At 44.5% G+C, this 26,091-nt stretch overlaps 1 protein-coding gene and 1 long non-coding RNA gene across 2 annotated transcripts in view; both read left to right on the top strand.

The window, feature by feature from the left end:
• LOC135919225 (uncharacterized) overlaps positions 1–25,508 on the top strand; it is a 68,045-nt gene extending 42,537 nt beyond the window's left edge. The window contains exon 4 of the mRNA XM_065452928.1: positions 25,328–25,508. The gene's annotated coding sequence lies outside the window, so the exon portion shown is untranslated. The remainder of the gene's footprint in view (positions 1–25,327) is intronic.
• On the top strand, positions 39–5,278 carry LOC135919221 (uncharacterized). The gene is made up of 3 exons (XR_010569922.2): positions 39–403; positions 1,166–1,279; positions 3,627–5,278. It is a non-coding gene; the product is annotated as an uncharacterized lncRNA (long non-coding RNA).
• Positions 25,509–26,091: the final 583 nt, after the last annotated feature.

Below are 26,091 nucleotides of genomic sequence, written 5' to 3'. Positions count from 1 at the left end.
ACGAAACTACGGCGTGTTGTTGTCGCTCCGTCTTCAACGGTTGTCGTGCGAGCTGCGTCGATGTGTTTGTTTGATCGTGTGTTATTAGGTTTGCTGTAATGAAATGAGACGTAGTTCGCGAGCACGAAAGTGCCAGAAGATGGCTTGAGTCTCGCTGTAAGCACGCCGTATGCGTGGCGCGCCAGCTAAATGTGGACCAACGATTTTCAAGCCGTGGAATGCGTTCCCTTTGTCTCCGCTTGTGTTCGTGGAAAGTTTGGTGGACGGCGCAGAGAAGTAATGCGTATTATTAGCGCGCCTCAGCTCGCCCACTACCCAGTGGCTTGTTTGCTGCAAGTAACATCGCAGACGCATCACTGGAAACTTGGAGAGTGCCTTTCGACCTCGTCGTACTGTTGAAACGGTAAGCAATCGTGCTCGCCAACTACACGTGCGTTCATCCGTGTTGTGTGTGCTTCCCGTGTGTGTATAGAGTGCCTTGCGAACGCAGTAAGTGGAACACCCACGACAACAGTGAACCCTGTGCTGATACTTGCTACGCGCTGGTTGTAAGAATTGTGTACGCAACTCTATTGCCACAGTGTGGAATTGATAATCCTGATAAGCGTTTGCTTCCCCTGAGAAAAGTTTCGGAAATCGTGTTCGCCTTGTGCAGTTGTGCGTGAGCTCCCGCTTGTTTGCTAAAGTTGCATAGTAACGACCCGTCTACCTCTTCATCGATTCTTTCTTCAATGACGTTTCCTCACTTATAAATGCTTCGACGTTGTGCACAATCTCTGCTTACGAGGTTTTTGGCTAACGAACAGTTCCAAGAAAAAAATGTAAGCCAATCACAGCTTGCTACTAGTACAGCTTTATTTCCAAGGCAAGATGTGTTGACATAACTGACTTAACTAAGCATGGCAGGGGAACGTTGCCTATACTAAGTAATGGAAAAAAAAAACATTAAGTTTAGATTGTAATCTACTGCTGCGGTGCGTCCAAAACTTTATTTGATGTAGAGGTCCGCATTGTCATGACATTCGATGATTTCGAGCATTTGCTCTCTTTCCACATTAGTGCAGACATTGTTTTCGTGACTCTTTTAGGTGCTGATTGCATGTTTTCACGATATCACAGCTTTATTGTGCCACTGCTATAAGCTAACATAGAATTGATTTTGTAGTGGCGAGGCCGTGACCCACAACATAAACTACAAGATCGAGGAGACCCAAGAAATGCAGACCCTGTGGATATATGGCTGCAGCAGCATGGCGTGTGATCTGGATCGTCATGACAGGTGTGTATGAAATGTACGTGTTCCAAATAGGGGGCTTGGTGTCATTCATGGTGAAGTTTGTCGACGCATTACTTAATGCAGCATACTAAAGAGACTAAATATTTATGCAACCTTATTGAACTTGCTACCTATTAGTGTGCATAGCCATTATGCCCACATGATTGTGTTCTGTATAAAACTATACCCAACCATTCCTGATGTTTAGTATTTCTTTTGCGTAAGTTGCTTACCTGCAAGTTACATATATTTTTTGCTTTGTACATAGTGTATTTATGACTTTTTATTGGGGTTTTATTCTTTGAAAACTATTTCCTATGCTGTACCCCTATTTGCATATTTTTTTTCTGTTTGTGCTAGAATCTCGTGCAGTTTTCTGTGCATGTAGGAATTCGAAGGGTAGTGGACTCACAGGTCTAAGCACGTAGTGTACACATCTTTGTTTATCATTGATATCTTTACAGTTACTTCTCTGTTCCCATAGTAACAGCCACTGCAAAATACACATTTGGTGAGCTTTAATTTCTTGAAAATTAATTTGAAGGTCAGTATTTACTAAGCTGCATTTACTTCTGTAGTACATAGGCACAGACTGATATGGATACCTTGTGACCTACACAGGATGCCTTTTTTGTTTGTTGCATTAAATATGGGGGCTCACCCACATCTCTTACTATGTATGTGGTATGCCTCATCGATTTCACTTGTCAGTTTTTACGGTGGATGAAAACAGATGAACGATTGTAATCCAACATGAAGCCCCGTTGTGGAAATGTACGGCCAAGTTGAATGACCATACTGGTCTTTTAAATGAAATATGGTGATCTCTTATACACATGAGAAGATACCGGCCAGTTTGCCGTATGTACGCTTGGCCACATGTGAAAGGGATACAGTGCACTCACTGCCTGTGACACACGACAAATTTGGTGGTATCTTTCACCGAGCAAGCCTCCCTTGCCTGCTTGCCTTTCTCAATTCTCTTGCACACTGCTGTGCATATGGCACCCTGACAAGAAAGGCTTGCTTAGATACCACTAAATTTGTCTTGTCTGTCAGGGGTAGTGTAGTCTATTCTTGTGATAATGTGTATATTTGGTCAAATGTACATGCAACAGATTGGCCGGTGCCTCAACACGTACCTAAGACAGCACCATAATTCACTCCCCGGATCAGTATGTTCGTCCCACTTGACCATGCACCGACGGAACTGGGGCTGCGCACCAGATTTAGACTGTTCATCTGTTTTGTTCAGCTGCGGCAACCAATTGACCAACAACATCGCTGAGGAATGCCACATAAAAAGACTGGGTCACAATCTGTTTACTGAATTGTCCGCAACCTTCGTAGTAACAAATTTGTTTGTTGCAACTAGTTTTAGGCACGTTATTTCTTGTTAAATTTTCTGCTTGACCTATAGAGTAGTTATGCAATCAGTTTTCAAAGTTACTTGATTAGTATAATTTTTGTTTTCTGTTTTTCACATGCCAGGTTGCAAGGACCCTTTTTAATTAAAACTGAATTAACATTTCAATTGCAATTGGGCAGTCTTATCATTGCGTTTAGGATACATATCAGTGTACATACCCGTACTAGATTAGAAACTAATTGTTTCAATAACTCAAAAAGCACGAATATACTGTGTCCATTGTATCTGACAGTGACACCGCGACTGTGTTCCAAATACCACAAATTGGCAGTTATCCATCATAGTTTGCGAAAACAACTTAAAACATTATTGTTCCCCATACAATGCATACTTAGATGCCCAAGCTCCATGTGAGAAATTTATTATTCGCATATTAAGCATAGTACATACCAACTATGGCTAATAGCGGATGGAATATTAATTTTGTCTACCGCTCAGCAATAGAAGCCAGTAGGTCATTCCCTTCTCAAAAAAAAATTTTTCTATGCATAGTGTGACATCTGTATAGGACTCTTAGCTCATGGGTGTTCCTGCTTGCTTATGTTATAAATGGGAATGTGTTGTCATTGCAAGATGAGATTAATGTGTGACAAGGCTGTTGTCGTTCGGAGATGCTTTTTGTCATCAGCAATGATATTCTACTGCCAGGCACATTGGCCCAGTGCCCAGTCACCGAATCTTGGGAAAGTAAAAATATTCTCAAAAGTGATTCTCAAAAGAACTGCCACTGTTTGGCAGAGTGGTGGGGAGGTGGGGCGTTCTGCACACCTTTCTGTTATAATTTTTTTCTGAAATACTGAAATGAAACGTAGCATAATGCTACAACTATATAGATATTTGTGGCATGTTTGTGCCTGCTAATACATTATGACTGAATGTTCATTACACCTTTTGAAAATTAATTTCAATTTTATTTTCCAGGCTCCACCGTCGCCGTTACTAGACGGACCAAATGAGGCCAAAAACTAGCCTTTCCTCGCTCCATTCCTGGGAAGTGAAATAGCAGGTGGTCATGTAAGAATGAACTTGCAACCATGTGGGCAGTAGCCAAAGCTCCCTACAGTTCATGCTGGTGGTGGAATGATAAGACAAACCGCAATATTTATTTGTTTACTTATTCACCTAATATTTATTTATTCATATCTCATGAATACTGTGCAGTTTTTTTAGCAAGGAGTCAGGTAAAATAAAGAAATATTGTTGCATCAAAGTAAACGTTATTTGAAAAAGAATAATTCACGTAGCACTAATTCATGGAAACTGTAAATTTTGAAGAAACAGAGCAGTAAGGTTAACAAATCTTATATAACAAAAAATGAGATCACATTTCTGTTGGACCTAATACCATAATTTAATCTGTCAAATTAGAGATACCATATGCTGCTCTAATATACAATCACTAATTTATGAGTAGATGCGCGAAACTCTCAAACGTTGCAACAATTTCATGCAAGCTGTAAATTCATATATACAGTTTGTTGACTTTAGACATAGCAGATGGAGTCTGCAGAACTATGATATCTCTTTCTGGCACAGAGACGGAGATTAGTAAGCTTCGTGGTGTTATTTTTCTTAAACCTGCCAAATAGTTCTTCCTGCAACAGGTAGAATTCTCAAATGCCGCAAACTTAATTCAAATTAGTGCTGTGGTTGTCTCAAAAGTATTTCTGTATTTTGGATGTATTTGAGTAGGAAAATTTACAGAATTAACGAACTTGTGCTAGCTCTTTTTTTTATTTACAGTTGCAAACTAAGTCCTTTTCCTTCAAGTTTTGCTATTTTCAGCAAATTTTAATAAAAATTTATGGTGTTAATGTAAAAACTATAATTTAAACATTTTTAAATGTATCAAACCTCATCAAATTTGGTTGCATAGTTGCCGAGAAAAACGATTTTGCTGTTCATGTGCATTACATAGGAGCTCCTGAGCTAGATCTCTTTTTTAGTCATTGCGTGTGTCGGTCTGGTTTGTATTTCTCACCCTAATTAGAATATTGGCTCTGATCTCAAAATTGTTTCCCTTACAACGAAATACAAGCTTTTAAACTTTTTACGATATATGCTGTACTGCTCTATGATAACCCCTGTTTGCCACATTTTTGCAGGGCCTACCAGTGCTAATTTTACACTTAAACATAGACTAAAATGCTGTGTGGTTTCGGTATATGGTGTACTTATCTGTGAAAGCCATTATTTGCCACATTTTTGCTGCGACTGCCAGTGTTATTTTTGCTCAGACTAAAATGCTGTGTCGTTTCGTCAGGCTGACACAACATTGCAGTGCACATTCATATCAGTCTATTTTCAGGCTTTAGTATCCAAATATTTAATGTGCACTGCTGGAGCAGGCACTCCTTTTGCAGTTTTAATGGTATGGTTTCTTGTCCTAGTCAAGCCTGTTATTGCGAGGTGTCAACTGTAATCAAGTCTGCCACTGATTCTTTTACCTCATGTTTCGTGTGTTTGCACCACCAGCTTGACCTGAGAAGCATGTTGGCAGCTACAGTTTTTGTGTTGCAAGTTCTAGTCTGAAGTGTGTATGTCACATATATGAAGCATGTATCTAGTCTGAAGTGCAATAAACATTTCAAACTGAATACTTTGTGGTTGTAGCACCAATTATTTTGCCACTGCATTTACTGTAGTCCTTATTGCCTACAGTAGAACTTTGGTAAATTGCAAGTACTTTACACACATCGGCCTAGCTTTTATAGGCATTTGCTTGCAGGGACTCGAAAGCAACTGCATAGGTCTTTAGCATCTCTAAAGCAATGCGATAGAAATATTCTATAGAAATTTGCCTTTAGCATCTCTAAAGCAACTCGATAGAAATATTCTATATAAATTTGCCTTTAGCATCTCTAAAGAAACTCGATAGAAATATTCTATAGAAATTTGTCTTTAGCATCTCTAAAGAAACTCGATAGAAATATTCTATAGAAATTTGTCTTTAGCATCTCTAAAGGAACTCGATAGAAATATTCTATAGAAATGTGTCTTTAGAGTTCCTATAAGAATGCGGTGGCCAAATAACTTTTGAAACTCTATAGGAAAATTCTATAGGCAATCAAAATAAACACAATAGAGTTCTATAGAGAAAGTTCAAAAGACTTTCTAAAAAAACACATTAAAAATTTTTGTAAGGGCTGCGCCAATTCCGTGACCGCTGGCATCAGTACGGACTTCGCTAGGCGCAGAAGGATCGAAGTGGGCCAGAACGGGGGGCGTTGTGAGAAGATCGATGAGAAGCGAGAATGCAGAGGCCTCGTTATTGCCCCACTGGAAAGGGGCGTCTTTTTTCAAAAGCTCAGTTAGTAGTCGTGCTATGGCCGCGAAATTTTGGACGAAACGGCGGAAGTACGAGCAAAGGCCGATGAAGCTGCGCACATCCTTGACACACTTCGGAACAGGGAAGTGCGTAACAGCATGGATCTTGCCTGGGTCCGGTTGCACTCCGTTCGCGTCAACGAGATGTCCAAGGACGGTAATCTGGCGACGGCCGAATTGGCACTTCGATGCGTTGAGTTGCAGACCGGCTCGCCGAAAGACGTCCAGGACTGCTGAGAGGCGCTCGAGGTGCGTAGCGAATGTTGGGGAGAATACTATAACGTCGTCTAAGTAGCACAGGCACGTGGACCATTTGAAACCGTGAAGAAGGGAGTCAATCATGCGTTCAAAAGTGGCAGGAGCGTTACATAGGCCGAACGGCATCACCTTGAATTGATAAAGACCGTCGGGTGTTACAAAGGCAGTCTTCTCGCGGTCGAGATCGTCCACGGCAATCTGCCAATAGCCGGAGCGAAGGTCAATAGAGGAGAAATAGCGAGCACCGTGGAGGCAGTCAAGGGCGTCATCAATCCGAGGTAGGGGATACACGTCCTTTTTGGTAACCCTGTTAAGGTGCCGATAATCCACGCAAAAGCGCCATGAGCCATCCTTCTTTTTTACCAGCACAACCGGTGACGCCCATGGACTACATGACGGTTCAATAATGTTCTTGGCAAGCATTTTGCGAACTTCGGTGTGAATCACTTGACGCTCAGCCGGTGATACTCGATACGGGCGGCGATGAATAGGAGGGGCATCTCCGGTATTATTGCGATGTTTAACAGCTGTTGTTTGGGCCAAAGGACGATCGTTAAAGTCAAAAATATCTGGGTAGGAAATGAGAACGCGGTAGAGCGCACGAGCGTGCTCGGACGGCATGTCGGGTGCAATCATTTTCTGTAAGTTGGCGATGGTACAAGTCGCCGACTGCGATGGTAGAGGAGGATCGGTTGAATTGTCGTCTATTGAAATCGATGCTACAGAGTGATCCTCGAATGAGCAAAGTTGGGCCAGAGACATCCCGCGTGGCAGCACTTGTGTCGTCAAGGCAAAGTTGACCACTGGCAGGCAGACGCAATTCGCCGTAATAGATAAAATAGTATGAGGTAGTGTGATCCCGTGTGTAAGGAGGACGTCTTGCATAGGAGCCGCGATGTAGTGACCGTCGGGCACTGGCGGGGATGACACGAAGTCAACGTAAGTCAGTGCCGAAGGTGGCAAGCGAACGAAGTCGACGGAACTGAGGCGAGGAAGGTGTTCTTCAGCGGGATCCAGAACAGGCAGGTCGAGGTGGAGAGTACTGGCGGAGCAATCGATGAGAGCAGAATGTGCGGAGAGGAAGTCGAGGCCGAGGATGATGTCGTGGGGACAGTGAGCGATGACTGTGAATAGCACGGTAGTGGAGCGATCGGCGAAGGAGACGCGGGCGGCACACATACCAATTACGGGGCTGTTCCGCCATCGGCGACACGGACAACAGGCGTCGTGGCGGGCGTGATTATTTTCCTCAGCCGGTTACGAAGATCCGCGCTCATTACCGACAAATGCGGCCCAGTGTCTATGAGAGCTGATATAGGAACACCGTCGACTTGCACGTCAAGAAGGTTCAGATGGGTGGGCAACGTCAGGAGACGATTTGGCGGCGTAGGGAGCAACGCAGCGTCACCTCGAGGCGCTGCATCGTCTAGTTTTCCGGCTGGGAGCGGCGTCCGAAGGGAGTCGGCGAATAGGAACGACGGGGCTGGGGAGAGCGAGATTGTCGTCGTTGGGGCGAAGGCGAACGAGAATAGGGGCGGCTCGGCGCAGGAGAATCGGTGGCGGCATTATCTGAGCGGGCAGCATAGGGACGAGAAAGGCCACCTGGGGGGCGAGAGTAGGCAGTATATGTAGACTGGTTCAGGGAACTCCAGCGACTGCTGCAGTGCCGAGAAATGTGCCCAATTCGATGGCAGTGAAAACAAATTGGCTTGTCGTCTGCAGTGCGCCATTCAGAGGGGTTGCGGAAACGTGGAGGGTAAGAAGGTGCGGGTCGGGGTGGAATCGAAGATGCCGGGTGGGGATCAGGGCGATGGGCCGAGCAGATGGTGTGAATACCCATGTTGGCGAACTCCTGGCGGACAACTGCCTGGATCAGGGAAACAGTGACTGCAGGTGCATTGGAGGGGCTGGAGTCGAACGCAGCCGGATAGGCGGCCTCGATCTCACGCCGGACAATCCTGGTAACATCGCCAGTGTTGTTGGGACGAGGAGCGTCGGCACAGGAAGATGTCGCTGGGGTGTTGGGCAGAAGGCAAACTGTTGGTCGATACGTCGGCTTTTAGCGAATTCCAGGCGGCGGCACTCTTTTATAACTGCATCCACCGTCGCGACGTTGTTAAACACGAGCAAGTTGAAGGCGTCATCGGCAATGCCTTTGAGGATGTGGGAGACCTTGTCGGACTCAGTCATGTGTGCGTCAACTTTGCGGCATAGAGCCAAGACGTCCTGAATGTATGTGACGTAGGGCTCCGTTGACGTCTGCACACGACCGGAAAGCGCCTTCTGCGCGGCAAGTTGGTGACCGTAGGGGTTGCCGAACAAGTCTCGAAGCTTTTGCTTAAGCGAATCCCAACTGGTCAGCTCATCTTCGTGCGTCCGATACCAAACTTGAGGTGTGCCACCGAGGTAAAAGACGACGTTGGCGAGCATGATAGTTGGGTCCCACCGGTTATTGCGGCTGACGTGTTCGTAAAGGCTGATCCAGTCCTCGACGTCTTCCCCATCTTTTGCCGAGAATACGCCAGGATCACGGGGAGCGGAGAGGGTGATGTAGGTCGTCGAAGTGGCAGCAGGTGTCGGAGCCGGTGGAGTCGGGTTGGCGTCGCCGGGAGCCATGAAGGTAGGCTCGACGGACCGTCCACTGCGAAGCTCCGTGACGAGGTACGGGGAACGTCCACCTCCACCAAATATGTTACGTAGGAAGACACCGACGAAAAGCTATTTACAAGTATATTTACAAGGCAATACGCCGCAGTTGCCCAAGAGGCAACAGCCCGCGCTAGCTTCCAATCGTCGTCTTCGTCTTCTTCCTGCGCGGCTCTTCGTCAGTGGGAATACGACCCCGTAGCAATATATATATATATATATATATATATATATATATATATATATATATATATATATATATATATATATATATATATATATATATATTGATGGTGCCTGGGTGCTCATCACCTCATTTTAGGGTGGGACTGTCTTTTTTCTGCTTCGGCAGCCATTTGCTGTGGCCAACGCATGGTGCAGCTTACCGAACCTGACTACTTGCTTGGGAAAGAAACTTACACGCCGCTGCGCCTTATCGCTGCGGAAGACACCGAACTACCTTCCGGCCGACAGTGAATTATTACCATTCTGTCCAACAATACTGACCATAGTGACACACTCGTCTTGCCCTCTTCCCGTTGCCTTCATAGAGGCATCACTTTTGGACCAGGTGTGCTTCGATTTCACAATGGCTTGCGACGCTCACCGCCACGAATGCAACATGGGAGAAAATTTTCCTTCCGCAACGCACTACAATGGCTAGCGCGTCCGACTTAGGGCCTGTGTGCGTCGTGCCCCTTATACCTATGTCCTCCAAAACCCTTCTACTTGTACTACTGCTTCTCCCTCCACCCTTACTGCAGCCATTAGCAGTGACTTGCCGCCTTCACAGATGCAGCAGCTGTTTTCTTTGTTGAACAAAGGCAAATTTTTTTTATGTCCATTCATCGACTCCGGACCAAACTACAGTTGGAGCGCATCACACTCACACAGGCAGTCACACGTTCTATAGCGCGCCTACAGCCGTACCACGTGTCTCTAGCCGAGCAGAAAATCATTGAAGGAAATGTTGCGGAAATGCTACAATAGAACGTCTTCCGACCCTCAGATAATCCTTGGTCATCTTCTGTTGTTTTCGTCCGAAAAAACACAAGATGGTTCCGTGCGCTTTTCTGTCGATTACCAGTACCTCCACTACGTATGACTTCTCTGTTAGGGTATGACTTCTCTGTTAGGGTAGTAAATGGGATATAATAGGGCTCAGTGAGGTTAGGAGGACAAAAGAAGCATATACAGTGCTAAAAAGCGGGCACGTACTGTGCTACCGGGGCTTAGCTGAGAGACGAGAACTAGGAGTCGGATTCCTGATTAATAAGGAAATAGCTGGTAACATACAGGAATTCTATAGCAATAACGAGAGGGTGGCAGGTCTTGTTGTGAAACTTAATAAGAGGTACAAATTGAAGGTGGTACAAGTCTATGCCCGTACATGCAGTCATGATGACCAGGAAGTCGAAAGCTTTTATGAAGACGTGGAATTGGCGATGGGTAAAGTCAAAACAAAATACACTATACTGATGGGCGACTTCAACGCCAGGGTAGGCAAGAAGCAGGCTGGAGACAAGTCAGTGGGGAATATGGCATAGGCTCTAGGAATAGCAGAGGAGAGTCATTAGTAGAGTTTGCAGAACAGAATAATATGCGGATAATGAATACCTTTTTCCGCAAGCGGGTTAGTCGAAAGTGGACGTGGAGGAGGCCGAATGGTGAGACTAGAAATGAAATCGACTTCATACTCTGCGCGAACCCTGGCATCATAAAAGATGTAGACGTGCTCGGCAAGGTACGCTGCAGTGACCATAGGATGGTAAGAACTCGAATTAGCCTAGACTTGAGGAGGCAACGAAAGAAACTGGTACACAAGAAGCCAATCAATGAGTTAGCGGTAAGAGGGCAACTAGAGGAATTCCGCATCAAGCTACAGAACAGGTATTCGGCGTTAACTCAGGATGAGGACCTTAGTGTTGAAGCAATTAACGACAATCTCATGGGCATCATTAAGGAGTGCGCAATAGAAGTCGGTGGTAACGCCGTTAGACAGGAAACCAGTAAGCTATCGCAGGAGACAAAAGATCTGATCAAGAAACGCGAATGTATGAAAGCCTCTAACCCTACAGCTAGAATAGAACTGGCAGAACTTTCTAAGTTAATCAACAAGCGTAAGACAGCGGACATCAGGAACTATAATATGGATAGAATTGAACAAGCTCTCAGGAACGGAGGAAGCCTAAAAACAGTGAAGAAGAAACTAGGAATAGGCAAGAATCAGATGTGTGCGTTGAGACAAAGCCGGCAATATCGTTACTAATATGGATGAGATAGGTAAAGTGGCTGAGGAGTTCTACAGAGATTTATGTAGTACCAGTGGCACCCACGACGATCGTGGAAGAGAAAATAGCCTAGAGGAATTCGAAATCCCGCAGGTAACGCCAGAAGTAAAGAAAGCCTTAGGAGCTATGCAAAGGGGGAAGGCAGCTGGGGAGGTTCAGGTAACAGCAGATTTGTTGAAGGATGGTGGTCAGATTGTTCTAGAGAAACTGGCCACCCTGTATACGCAATGCCTCATAACCTCGAGCGTACCGGAATCTTGGAAGAACGCTAACATAATCCTAATCCATAAGAAAGGGGACGCCAAAGACTTGAAAAATTATAGACCGATCAGCTTACTGTCCGTCGCCTACAAAGTATTTACTAAGGTAGTCGCAAATAGAATCAGGAACACCTTAGACTTCTGTCAACCAAAGGACCAGGCAGGATTCCGTAAAGGCTACTCAACAATAGACCATATTCACACTATCAATCATGTGATAAAAAAAATGTGCAGAATATAACCAACCCTTATATATAGCTTTCATTGATTACGAGAATTGAATTTGAATTGAATTGAAGTTTATTCAAAATAGGTAAGTACACAGGAAATGTTGTACAGGACATCTGGATCCCTAGCTCAAGGCTAGTTGGGATCCATGCTAGTTATTAATTCACAATCTTAACATCAATACGAAGAAGTATAAGTAAGTCATACATACATAAACTTTCAATTAGAACACAAGGCAGGGTACGTGTATTAACTACGAGAAACCGACAGAAAGGAATTTGTATTTAGTAAAATTATACACTGCAAGTGAAAAGGGTAAACATGTGTACACAATCCAGATGAAAACTATGCAGATAATAGTAATGAGTGATAATGGGATTTCACTGATAGTGAAAAACATTTTGCTTGTTTTACTTCTGTTGGTAAGCTGTTCCATAGGAGGGCTCCAGTGTTGCTTAACCTTCGCCTTCCATATACATTATGCATTTTTGGCAATAGAAAATTTCCCTTAAGTGCGCTCCGTGTATTGCTTCTGGAATGTAAAAAATGTGATACACTCAAAGGACAGTTAGTGGTTATGCTTTTATGAGCATGCAATATAGTTTTAAGATTCAGTAATAAATTAAAAGGCAGTATATTTAAACATTGAAACAGCGGCATTGATTTAGCATTGTAGTCCGAAATAGTCATTAATCGCAAGGCCCTTTTTTGAAGAAGTATGACAGGTTCAACGTATGAAACGTACGTATTTCCCCAAGATGCAATACAGTAGGATAGATGGCTATGGAATATGCTAAAGTAAATTGTTCTCAGAGTGGTAGGGTCGAAGTAATAACGGCATTTATACAGCATAAAACAAGCCTTGCTCAACTTTTTACACAGCAATGCAATGTGAGGCTTCCAATGAAGATGCTCGTCTAGTGTGACACCCAAGTATAGAATTGAACTCACCCGCTCAAGGATATTATGGTTTAGAGAAAGCGAATGAGAGTCTTTTAGCGGTGCTTTCCACGAAGAAGTAAAGAGAATATATTTAGCTTTCTTGATATTCAGAGTTTGCTTATTTGACGCGAACCACTGGTTAACACTCCGAAGTTCATTATTAGCCACTTGAAATGTTTTGTTCAAGGAGTCTAGCGCACAAAGTAGAACAGTGTCGTCTGTATACATCACAGCAGGGAAGTTTTCTAAGGTATCAGGAAGATCGTTTACAAATAAAGAAAACAATATTGGCCCTAGTACTGACCCTTGTGGGACCCCTGTAACAATGTCAGAAACGTCGGATTTGGTTTCTGCAATGGAAACTAGTTGTTTTCTGTTAGTGAGATAGCTGCGGAAAAATTGAAGAGTTAGACCTCGGAAACCATAGCATTGTAACTTATTTAGCAGTATGTCATGATCCACAATGTCAAACGCTTTCCTCACATCTAGAAATATGCCTAGGACACTTTTGTTGTTGTTCAAGTTAGAATTTATGTAGTCAGACAGAGCTAACACCGCTGTGCTTGTCGATCTTTTAGCTCGAAAACCGTGCTGGCAATAAGATAAGATGGATTCACGTTCAAGAAATGAAGTGATTCGTTGGGCGATAAGTTTTTCAAAGACGGTGTTTAAGCAACTTAAGACGGATATAGGACGGTAGTTTTCTAATAAGTTATGGTCCCCATTTTTGTAAATTGGAATAACCTTAGCGATCTTTAGTAAATCTGGATATGTAGCAGTATAGAAAGAGAGATTGAATATTTTTTCTAATGGCATGCACAGTATATTAATACAATGCTTTAAGGCCACTATGGATATGCCATCGTGACCAGTAGAATGTTTGAATGGCATGCCATTAACTACAGACACTATCTCCTCCGCTGTAATGTCCACAAAACCAAATGAGTTTGTCGTCCTTTCTGGGTAAGTAATGGCTGAAAGAAGAGGTACGTTATTAGATATTGCTTGGCCAATCGTACAGAAGTACGAGTTAAACGACGAGACTAAGGATTCCATAGATATTCCTAAGATTTTCAAGTCTGGCATTGTATACTCTGTAACCGATGGCTTAATTACCGAGTTGATAATGCGCCATGTAGCCTTTCAATTACCAGAGTTACGGACTAATAAATGTGTGTAATACTCTTTTTTACGAATACGTATAGCGCTAGTTACTAAATTTCGAGCTATACGAAATTTTTGTTCATAATATCTGTTACCCCTATGTGACTTTACTTTAGTGTGCCAAAAGTCTTTATCTTTAATTAATTTTAGCAGTCCTTTCGTCATCCAGGGACAGATAGGAGAGCTATAATATCTTTTTTCGAAGGTGCTTGTCGATTGCGCTAATGCATCACACAACGCTTTGCTGAAACTGTCAAATCGCTGATTTGAATTTTTCTGCGCATCTATAGTTAAAGAGCAAAGGCATTCACGCAATACTGGATAGTTGACTCGATGAGAAATATGAGAATGGCCCTGAGAATGAGTGGATCGATGAAAAAAGATGGCAGCAGCAGAGTGATCTGTTACAGCCGAGTCATAAACATTACAGCAGCTTGATTCGGTGTTAAAGTTGCACAGTATATGATCGATCAGTGTGGATGTCAGTGAAGTTATACGTGTTGGGGTTTTAATGACGTTATGGAACCCATATGATCTAAGAAGATTAAAATAATCGCTGTCATGTTCCTTTATAGCATCAATATTAAAGTCTCCACATATTATTATTCGTTTATTTAAATTGGTTAAATACACTAATAAATGTTCAAAATGTTGCATGAAAGCTGATTTGTTCTTGTTAGGAGCACGATAAATTACCGCTGCAACGAAGCACTGAGAATTCACAACAAGCATATCAAATTCATTCGCGTATGAGTAAGAGTACTCTTTAACGACTGAGCACGATAAAGAAGACCTTACAAATAGTGCAACGCCGCCACCCCTAGTTCCCGTACTTCGAGGAGTGGAGAAGAATGCATATCCGGGTACATGGTACAGTTCGTCTGAACGCAGCCATGTTTCGGAGGTAGCAATAACATCAAACGGGAAATTATGTAATGACTGAAGAGAGCAAAGATTGTCAATATTTTTGAGCAAGCTACGCACATTACAATGAATTAAAGTGAATTGAATCAAAGATTGAATCACAGAATTGAATGAAAGAATTAAAGTAAAGCACATTACAATGAATTGTGTTAAAGAACTGTTCAGGAAGTCATTAGCAGACTGAACTATGGTAGCCATGTTAATGCAAAAAACTAACAAATAAATGATAGGTCGTTATCATTACGAATATTGACAACACGTGCATTCTCAGCCTTTCGGGCGAGAATTTTTCCGTTTGCTACCCAGACAAATTTCCAGTTGTTTGTCTTTTTCCTTGCGATAGCTTTCCCTAATAGTGTTTTCATTTCGGGGCAGAGGTGATCGTTAATGTACACATTCGCTGAGCCATCGTATCCAAAATCCTGAGGGCTTATCTTTTTCTTTTTGAAACCTTTAATTATGCGTTCACGAATAGAACGAGACATGCACTTAACTACAACATTTGGCCGATCCTTATCTTTACTGGGAACACGATGAATCACATCAAAGTCTGTTTCACTAACAGAAATGGCATGCTTTTGACAAACAGATGTCAATACTTCGACGAGGTTTTCGTTTCGTTTTAAGGGAAGTCCCTTGATTTCCAAATTTTGTTGTCGTGTATATTGCTTCAGCTCAATTATTTCATAGCGGGTGCTTTCAAGCTTACTTCGTAGTACATTATTTTCTTTTTTTAGCAACGCTTGTTCTTTCTTCATAGTATCAACTGTTGCCTTGTTGCCTTGAAGTGAGAGTTCAAGAAATGAATGGATTCCCTTATCTGTTGCATCTCATCTCTCAGAGTAGATCCATGCGAGTCAACGTTGCATGATAGATCAGTAAGCAACTTTGCCAATTCCTTAATTGTAGTCGGTGGCTTGTCCGTCATTATCAAAGGCAATTCGCACTGGACAGACAGTCAATGAAACGCGCTAAAAGAGCAGTGTGCACGGAGCGATCCAGGCACTTCTGGTGGGTTATGAAACGATCCAAGTTGATTTACCTGCACGATTTGAAGAAAACGATTAACGTTTGCCGATGCTTCCAGTTGCCTGGACCGCTCCGTAATGACGATTTTCGCACTTGTTACAGCTCCTTTTATAGCTGATGCGAGGGGGCGTTTGATTCAGTCGAAACCTCAGCAGTCATGGAGGCATTACAGAATCAGGGTGGAGATGAGCCATATGTAAAAATAGTGGAAGATTTCTATAGCGGCTCGACAGCCACCGTAGTCCTCCACAAAGAAAGCAACAAAATCCCAATAAAGAATAGCGTCAGACAGGGAGATACGATCTCTCCAATGTTATTCACCGCATGTTTACAGGAGGTATTCAGAGACCTGGAGTGGGAAGAACGGGGGATAAAAGTTGATGGAGAATACCTTAACAACTTGCGATTCGCTGATGATATTGCCTTGCTTAGTAACTCAGGAGGCCAATTGCAATGCATGCTCACTCACCTGGAGAGGCAAAGCAGAAGGGTGGGTCTGAAAATTAATCTGCAGAAAACTAAAGTAATGTTTAACAGTCTCGGAAGAGAACAGCAGTTTACGATAGGTAGCGAGGCACTGGAAGTGGTAAGAGAATACATCTACTTAGGGCGGGTAGTGACCACGGATCCGGATCATGAGATTGAAATAACCAGAAGAATAAGAATGGGCTGGGGTGCGTTTGGCAGGCATTCTCAAATCATGAACAGCAGGTTGCCACTATCCCTCAAAAGGAAAGTGTATAACAGCTGTGTGTTACCAGTACTCACATATGGTGCAGAAACCTGGATTCTTACGAAAAGGGTTCTGCTGAAATTGAGGACGACGCAACGAGCTATGGAAAGAAGAATGATCGGTGTAACGTTAAGGGATAAGAAAAGAGCAGATTGGGTGAGGCAACAAACGCGGGTAAATGACATCTTAGTTGAAATAAAGAAAAAGAAATGGACATGGGCTGGACATGTAATGAGGAGGGGAGATAACCGATGGTCATTAAGGGTTACGGATGGATTTCAAGGGAAGGGAAGGATAGCAGGGGGCGGCAGAAAGTTAGGTGGGCGGATGACATTAAGACGTTTGCAGGGACAACATGGCCACAATTAGTACATGACCGGGGTAGTTGGAGAAGTATGGGAGAGGCCTTTGCCCTGCAGTGGGCGTAACTAGGCTGATGATGATGATGATGATGACTCGGCATCAAACGAAGAAAGGCACACACCTGATAATGATCAATGGAACTGAAGGTGAGTATCGACCAACGTAGGATGATGATGATGATGATATACAGATGAAGAAGACGAACGTAATAAACACCCATACTAAAGGTAATATTATAATTATTAACATTTATTCCGATTATTAGGTCACCTAGACGACTATGACGTAACTACAACACACAACGGCCACTGGTAGTAACAATGTGTATACGACGCAGGTGGTTGTTAAACCGCGCCTCAACAAGCGCGACGGTATGCCTTGACCTGGGCGCAGTAAGAGGAGTGCACGAAACAAAATATGTTTGTTTGTAATTTGCGATTAAGCATACTTTCTAGTTAATTAGCTGAATGAAACTTGGAATCATTAAAGTTTCATTCGTGCAGACAAACATGGGGCTGTTTATTTCGCTCCCATAGAAGCCCATGTTGAAGTAAGTAGCCATGAAATGCTGATGAAACTTGGCGTAATGTTAGAGTCCTTTTAGCGGCTGATTGTAATATTAGTTGTTTTGAGATAGTTTTGATAAAACAAGAGTTACAGCCCTTTGCTGTAACCATACACCCTCCGCTGATTTACAAGTTCGCTATGAACTGACGAATCATCACAATTTCCAATAATTAAACTATGATAAATAAATGAAACTCGGCGTAATGACAGACTCGTCTTGGGGGCCAATTAAAGTATAATAGTTTCCGAAATACCTAGATTAGATTGAGAGCTACAGAGCATTCGCGACGCGTCGAGTTTCGCGTCGACGAGACGCGTAGGCGGACTGACATCGACCACCGCCACACGGTAGCTATATGCAGCTTCAGTTTTAGATCGTAGACGCCTTGGGTGTTCGTCCGTCCGAAATATTGATAAGGGCGAGCGACTCAGGGTCATCGCGTTGTTGGTGGGCAGTGGCGGCCGTAAGAACAACACTGAGATATGGCGTTTAGTCTTCATCGGATGTAGCAGTCGACTCTATTAGTGACCGCGATAGGCAATCAGCGTCGGTATACCCGTCTTGTACGCGTCTAGCACCCGTCTTGTCATATACCCCGACCTGAAGATGAGGATCATATCGAACTTGTGGAGCCTGAGGCTCCAGCGCCAATCACCCGGAATTATCTTTCAGGTTTTTCACTCAGCACAGTGAATGATGATCACTGATAACTTTTAAAGGGCGGTGGTACAAATGTGGGCGACCTTTGATAACTGCATGACAAGGCATTCCTTCTCAGCTGTCGAGTAATTGGCTTCTATGGGCGAGAGCGTTCTGCTTGCATAGGCAACCATCCTTTCAGCATCATCCAGCAACTGCACGAGCACAGCTCCCAGACCAACATTGCTGGCATGAGAGGGGATGCTTCGTCGCAGTGGGATAGTATTGTAGGCGTTTGTAGGCATTGGCCTCAGCTTACTAAATGGAGTTTTGTGTGCGTCGCCCCGCCCAAATGCCATATCGTCTCTTGTGAGGCGGCGGGTTAATGGGGCCGCAATACGTGGAAAATCTGCGGTATACCAACCATGATATGCTCAGAGCCCCAAAAAGCGCACGACAGCTTGGATGGTATGGAGAACTGTGCGACGGCAGCAATTTTTTCAGGACCTAGATGAACTCCAGTGTAACTGACGACGTGACCAAGAAACTGTGGTTCCTAAAAGCAAAAGTGACATTTCTCTGGCTTCAGCATGAGGCCAGCCGATCGGATGGCTTGCAAAACTGATTTGAGTCGTTGCAGGTGCTAGGTAAATGTTGTGGAAGACACACTGACGTCATTGAGATGGACCAAGCAGGTTTTCCACTTCAGCACCGAAAGCAGAGTATCCATGAGCCTTTGAATGTAGCAGGCGCAGAGCGCAAACTGAAGGGCAACACTAAGTTCGTATGGTTCATCTGGCGTATCAAAAGCGGTTTTCTCACACTCTCTCGGATCAACCTCGATTTGCCAATGCCCACTTTCCAGGTCCATTGAGAAGTAACGAGAATGTCGAAGTCAGTTGAGGGAATCATCTTTACGTGGGATTTGGTACACACTTTTCTTTGCAACTTGATTTAACTTGCGGTAGTCGACACAAAATTTCAGGCTACCATACTTCTTGACTAAATCTGCAATGTAGTGCCCATGGGCTCTCACGGTTGAATTACGTCGTCTTCGAGCATTCCAGTTCATTGCTCCTGCATCGCTTCACGTTCATTTAGTGCCACACGATAACGCTTCAGGTTGCACGGTCTGGCCATGATTATTCCGTGCTTGTTCAACGGCGTGTGACCGACTCCTGCTATCGACGCAAAGCAGTCCTGGAGCTCAGCTAATAACGCGAGTAGTTTTTCTCGCTTTTCCTGTGGCAAGGTAGCGCTGACTTTAACAGGAGCTGGATCTTGTGCAGATGCTTCTCCGAGCATTGAAAACCAGCATCGAACGTCTGCTAAACCGTCGTCGAAATAGGCCACAGCCGTGCCTCTTTGAAGGCGCCGACGCTCCATGCTGAAACTTGTGAATAATAAATACGGGCGCCCATTAGCGATGGTGAAATTACCCCGTGCGACTGAAATACCCTGAATATGTAACAGATGGGTTATTTGGTGTCAAACTGCTACCCAGTTGAACGGCACGACGGGGTAGCAGGGAAACAAGGAGATGCCAGGGAGACAAGGGTGCATGACCAAGGCGGGACATGAGTTGCGTGGTCGTTCTAAACAATTAACTGGATCCCGTTTATGGTAAAATGTTACCAAACGGTCGGCGCTGTTGATGATGGCACCTAATTCCCTAAGAAAGTCCATTACAATAATCAATTCTTTCGAACACCCTGGGAGAATGACGAAACCGGCGAGGAAAGATGCATCTCCAATGTTGACCCTCACCTTACATCCTCCTACAGGCGTCAGTAACTGGCTGCCTGCTTTCTTATATGGGTCACTGTCCACGGCGTCTTTCTTGAGACAAAGGGCGAGATCTTGACCTAATATGGAAGAGACAGTACCAGTGTTGGCCAAAGCTGTCGCTTGCTGCCCGTCCACGAAAAACATAAGGTCTGCGCTTACAGCTTTGTCGGTGTTACGATTCGTCGGCTTCATGGCGTCCTGCGGCGCAAGTAACGGGGGTTTTTATCGTCGCTACCTCTTCAACCTTACCCCCGGAGGTCGCTGCCTTTAGTTTCCACTACGTGCGCTACGTGACCTCCTGTCCCTGATGTTGGCGTATTGTTCAGCGTATTGGTGCAGGCGAACCTGCAGAACAGGGAAACGCCGAGCGATGGCTCTGATGGCCTGGTGATTCTGCAGGGACTCCTCGTCATTGGCTCGGCGATCGTGAAAATGAGAGTGGCTTGCGGGAAGCACTTGAAAAAGACCTTCGTGGCGTAGTGAGTAGTCGTCATTGGAACGTCGACCGTCGAACCATGGGTGAAGAGGTCGAAACGATGCATCGTCGGCGGGAAATGTGTCTGACACCACCACAGTTGAGACAGAGTGGGCGCCGACCTACAGTCCGCCATAGGTCCCTTTTTTGAAGCTGTGGACGTCACGGAGGCTTTTCCAGAGGTGACCAAGATGCGGCAGTCGACGGCTGGTGGTCCAGCGGCATTGCCATAACAGGTGGTGCACGTCGGATGGCGGCAGCCTAGTTCATGGCAAGCGGCTGAATAATAAGGTTCGGAGATGAGAACGCTTGCTTGGGGCCGTATTCTGACACGATCCACTACGGCGATACTATCGCGCTCTGATTTGTTGTTTTAACAAAATAAGGTGAACCACGTCATCTGCTGTTGCTCAGCGAGCGAAACAGCGCGCGCCTGACGGCGAACTATCGCCCAAGTGGATCGTTTCAGAATCCAACCCCTGATTTTGTCACGTGTGACTTTGGCGACAGGCGCCACTGGCGGTTCCACTGACGGAGTCGCGAGCTCGCTCAATAGCCGTAGCTTCCCTGATAAAATCAGCAATGGTACTTGGTGGATTGCACACCAGTCCGGCTCCTTTACGCCACGCATGAGGTAGCGCAACTTTTTATCGTCTGTTATGTTTGGGTCGGCTCTACGACAAAGACGAGCCATGCCCTCGGTGAACATTGCGATTATTTTGTTGGGTAACCACCCGTAACTCAGCTTCTGGGCATGGTCTCTTCGATCGACACTCGCAAAGGTGTCAAAGAGCTGCTTGCAGAAGTGAGTCCACATCAATAGATTTGCTTCTCGGTTTTCATACCATGTGCGAGCGCCAAGAGCAAGACAGACGTTGGTGAGCTTTTGCTTATAACTCCGCTATATTAACTTGGCAACGCACTAAACTGGTCAAGCCAGTTTTCGACGTTTTCAAAGGCGCGATTGTTAAAGCGATCTGGAATCCCTGGATGAAGAGGTTACCTGTGGCGGGCTGAATGAACGCATACTTTCGGGATCCTGCAGCGGGCTGGAGCCGGCTGTGGGTGGCGGTGATTAGCGTCTTGACGAAGGTTGGTTCCGACAGGGGGTGAGCTCGAGTCCTTCCAACCGACGACTGAAGCGATGCACAGGCGTTGCAACGGGCGACAATGTGTCCGGGCTGAATGAACGGCTCCCAGATGTAATCAGAAGCATCGGGTAGTTTTATCCCGCACTTGCACCAGTCACGGTGCAACGAAGATAAGAAGCGAGGAAACGCATTACAAGGACAACTCGTTTAATACACTCTTAAGCGAAATGGCACCCTTTTGTCACACAATAATCGCCATCAGTTTTGTCCGCATTTCCTTGCTTTAACGCGGCGAGTCCGGTACTTCCCAGTAACGAATGGCATGCGCGTTATCAGCGTGACATAGCATTCCCGACAGGAAAGTAGCGGGCGCGGCGTTTTCAAGAAAGGAAACGCAAGCAAGGGAGATGACGATTGTTGTTGTGTGGCAGAGCTACTACACCCCAAAGGATGTAACTTTGCCTAAGAGTGTAGTCGAACGCAGAGGCGTCTTGTTCGTCTTCTTATCTACGATAGGCCAACGCTACGCCAACGCCTACTAGAGCTATTAGAACATCGTTGTCTTTGTCATCGACATAGAAGAAACGCGGCAATATATAGTCGGGTACCATGGTTTAATTTTGACCTTAGCACTCGTGTTTTCGATGTCATGCGTTCAATGAACGGACGGGAAGTGAACGTTTTTCGCACTTCGTGTACGTAGGAATGCCACTCTCGTGCAGGTAGTTGCATCCGCGACCTCGAGTTGACCAGCAGACATATCAGCAAAAACGCATCTTGTACAAGATAGAACAAAAAAGGCAAATATACGCGCCAAAGGAAGTCACCATTGCAGAAATCAAGTATGATATAGTGTTCTGCCTCCACAATACGTTTATTGTAGGCAACGAAAATTCAGCAAAACATGGTAGTTCTTGAAGGAGATGTGTGAGGGCATAATTATCAGCTCGCAGGATCAAGTTAAAACCAGCTAGCGCAAGAGAGGAATAATTAGAGATCACTGGGAGAGGCCTCCGCCCTGCAGTGGACATAAAAATCTGCTGCTGCTCATGAGTATGAAATAGAAGCAATGGGAGGTTTATGGAAGTGAAAAGATTCAAAAAGAATATTTGCTAGCAAGAACTCGAAAAGTAATGGCGCATATATTTATTGGTGCCGCGTTCTGCAAGGCCCTGACGTTATTTTTGTGTAAGCCGAAGCCACGCAGGAGGAAGGTTTGCCTCAGGGAGAACTCAGATTTCCTACTTAGCATGCATGCGCAACGAAGATCAGCTTTTGTTAGACAGCCATTGCACCCATTCAAATGAATTGTATTGCATTTCAGAACGAAAACATCTTTGTGGCATCCAAAGAAACCAGAATCTTTAATACGCGCTTGATATGCTTCAGAAAAAAAAATCTGAAATCGCGAAGTTATAAAATATAAACCTGCGGCACGCAATTTAGAAATCCATGACTCTGCAACAAACACAGGCAGCGCAGATCTGCATCTACTAGAGCATCTGCAGCGGGCAAACATATGGGTTTGCATGTAGTGTTAATTAATTAATTTAATTATATGGTTTTAGGTGCCAAAACCACCTTCTGATTATGAAGCACGCCGTAGTGGAGGACTCCGGAAATTTCGACCACCTGGGGTTCTTTAACGTGCACCTAAATCTAAGTACACTGACGTTTTCGCATTTTGCCTCCATCGAAATGCGACCGCCGTCGCCGGGATTCGATCCCGCGACCTCGTGCTCAGCAGCCCAACACCATAGCCACTGAGCAACCACGGCAGGTGCATGTAGTGTTGCTCTGTTTACAAGGGCTGTGCAAACGTCGAACTCACTAATTAGGGTCTTTTAGTTGACCTACTAAGTTGAAAGCCAGGTATAACGTTCTGTTTTTATTTTAATTTAGATAGATTGAAAACGCTGCTAGCACCCTTTGCGTGCATTCAAATATGAACCCTAAAAATTTTGTATTGTATAACTACTTATGGTGATTAATTCACTTTGCATATAAAGTGTGTATCTCACTTGTTAAATATGTTTATATAATTTACATTGATAATTCCCGAATTTTTAAAATTTTACATTTAAGTCTCGTCGTGTAAGAATCAAATGTATTCCTTTTCACTACTTCGTTCACTTTTTATTTACTTGTAGATTGCATAATCTTACACCGCTGTTTGAATTAATCACTTCGTACCAATCTTCTTGTTAACCGGGGGTGTCGCTGCAGTCGTTTGACATTCGGACCCTCGCCTGTATACTACTGACAACGAACTATGTACCTTGAATGAATAAGCAACAATAAACTGAAACTGAAATGAGCAGGCATAGGGACAGTTTCCCAGGATGGAATAGAATGGCCAATAGAATGTGTCGTCTTGCCTAATCAATTCCAAGCAAAAGTAGCAAACATGATGCAGAAATGTCAGCCGTGAAAACAGAGGTTAATATTCGCTTAAGGGGTTGAGAAGTGCCGTGAAGCGGGGTGACGTAGTAAGTGACCGAGTCGACGACATCTGCAGCGGAGCTGATCGTGAGCGCGCGGGAATTGGGTGACGATGATGGTGATTTATCGGCATCCCCTTCGAAACTGGGCAGTGACAAGTAGTCACCTAGCCTGCTTGAGTTACTCTGGCATACTATACATGGTTTTGATTGTAGCATACTTGTGTACATACCCTTAGTCTTCTTTCTGTTCCTCGAAAATTATCTGTTTAGCTCGTCTATACCTATAAAGGATCCTATCGTATCAATCTCATCCCTGTTTTCCCCCCGCTAACACTCTAAACATGTATCGCTTATCTCTATTGTTGGCCGGCTGATGCACTTAACTCCGACACCAACTGTTATACAAGTACAACACAGTAATGCTTTTCTAAAACAACCACTGGACTTATTTTATAGAAGTTTGCGACAATTAGAGAAAAAGTTGAATATTGACTGTTGCCAGTGGAATCTCAATTCATGATCTGAAGCTTCTTACACAAATTGCCGGAAATCGGTACATTAAAAAATAGATGCACGAAGTTTTCAAGTCCGTAACTCTGAACCAAGAACATATACCACAGGCCTGTCAATTGCATCCATTAGAACATCCAAAAGAGACAACAATTACCATCCAAAGCGGATATATGTTAAATCATATCTTGCGTAATGTGTTACGATGTTTACAAATGTTTTGCAAAAGAATCCCTCACATATTAGTGGTATATTTGAGTGTCATGTCTAATAGATGCGATTTGTCCGCTCTAGGTGTACTATTACATATGCAGTTTACAGAATTGCTATATAATATTTAATTGCTCAGTTAGAGTTGTAAACGTGATAGTGTTCTTGGAAAAAAATACAAATTTCAGCAGTTCTGGTAAAGAACTGACAACGTGAAACAAACATTCGTTACCTGCAATCACTAGATTTGAACTTTTTCGTTAATTGCAGGAAGCTTCATCAAACTTGGTGCTGCGGTTGCTGAGAAAAGCGTTTTCTCCTTCCCCATGTGTTCAGATAGGAGCCCCCAAGCTATAGCTCCCTCTTAAATCCATTCTTGTCTGGAAGATGTATGGGTCTCATTGCGTGAAGCCCTTCACATTCGATTAAGATGTGATGAGTGGATTGCGAATTTTTCGCTGAAGCATACACGTGGATCGTCCTATGGCGAATAATTTCTCCGCTATGTATTTCTATTTAGGCAACCAGGCACTGCTTTTCGTGTTATTCTGCAGGATTTACTTTCTAATTTCTTTCTTCCCCTTATTGTAAATCTGCATGGTCATTTTGTTTCAATTATTTACATACTATTCACTGCCGCTGTGTCTCTCACTTTCTTTCTGATGACTCCTGCTTTTAAATTTACACTTTCAATTGCCATGCACTCGGTTGCCAACTTTCTTGACCTTGTAGCGACCGTCCGTCACCTCGCCGTGGCAGTCCCCTTGCTCCGGTTTCTACCTCGCCCTGCCTCGCCGTAGGGTTCATTGCCCCCTGCGCTTTTTTGGAAGGATGGCGACTACCTGACTGGGGTGCCACCACAGCGACTCGGTAAACCTGCGTTTAATTTGAATAAAGCCCGTCGACTCTCCGTTCTCAAGTAGTCAAAACGTGTACTCCTTGGCTCCGCTAAACCGAGCACCCAACAAGGGGTGACGTAGGTCATTTATGTATTTTTTCGAACACTGGCCATGGACGACACTGCTCTTACGCCTGCTAACACAGACTACGCCACGATTACGTTTTCTGTCATCGCCTCGGAGCTTCAGCTGCCCTCCTTTTGGCCCAAGAATCCCCGAGTTTGGTTGATGCAAGCATAGGCCCGCCTTCAACTCCGGCGCATCACTTCAGAGACAGCAAAGACCTGCCCATTGTCGCCGCGCTACCCTTCGACATCGCCGATGCCATAGGCGACTTGCTACCATGTGCGCATTCGGGCACCGCATACGACGACCTGAAAAGCATGGTCCTGCACCACCTCGAGTCACCGGAACAGAGTACACTCCAACAGCTCTTCTCCGAGGAACTCGATGAGCAACGACCGCCACACCTGCTGCACTGATTGCGTTAGTGGGTAGGCACTCCGCAAACGAGCGCCTGCTTCCAAGTTTGCGCGAGCTGTTCTTGCAACGCCTGCCATATTCTGCGCGCATGGTACTCGCGGGTTCCGACGAGAC

The sequence above is a fragment of the Dermacentor albipictus genome, chromosome 4 (assembly GCF_038994185.2).
Source record: "Dermacentor albipictus isolate Rhodes 1998 colony chromosome 4, USDA_Dalb.pri_finalv2, whole genome shotgun sequence".
Taxonomy (NCBI): domain Eukaryota; kingdom Metazoa; phylum Arthropoda; class Arachnida; order Ixodida; family Ixodidae; genus Dermacentor; species Dermacentor albipictus.
Note: the sequence above shows the minus strand (reverse complement) of the source record. Positions and strands in the feature narration are given on the sequence as shown.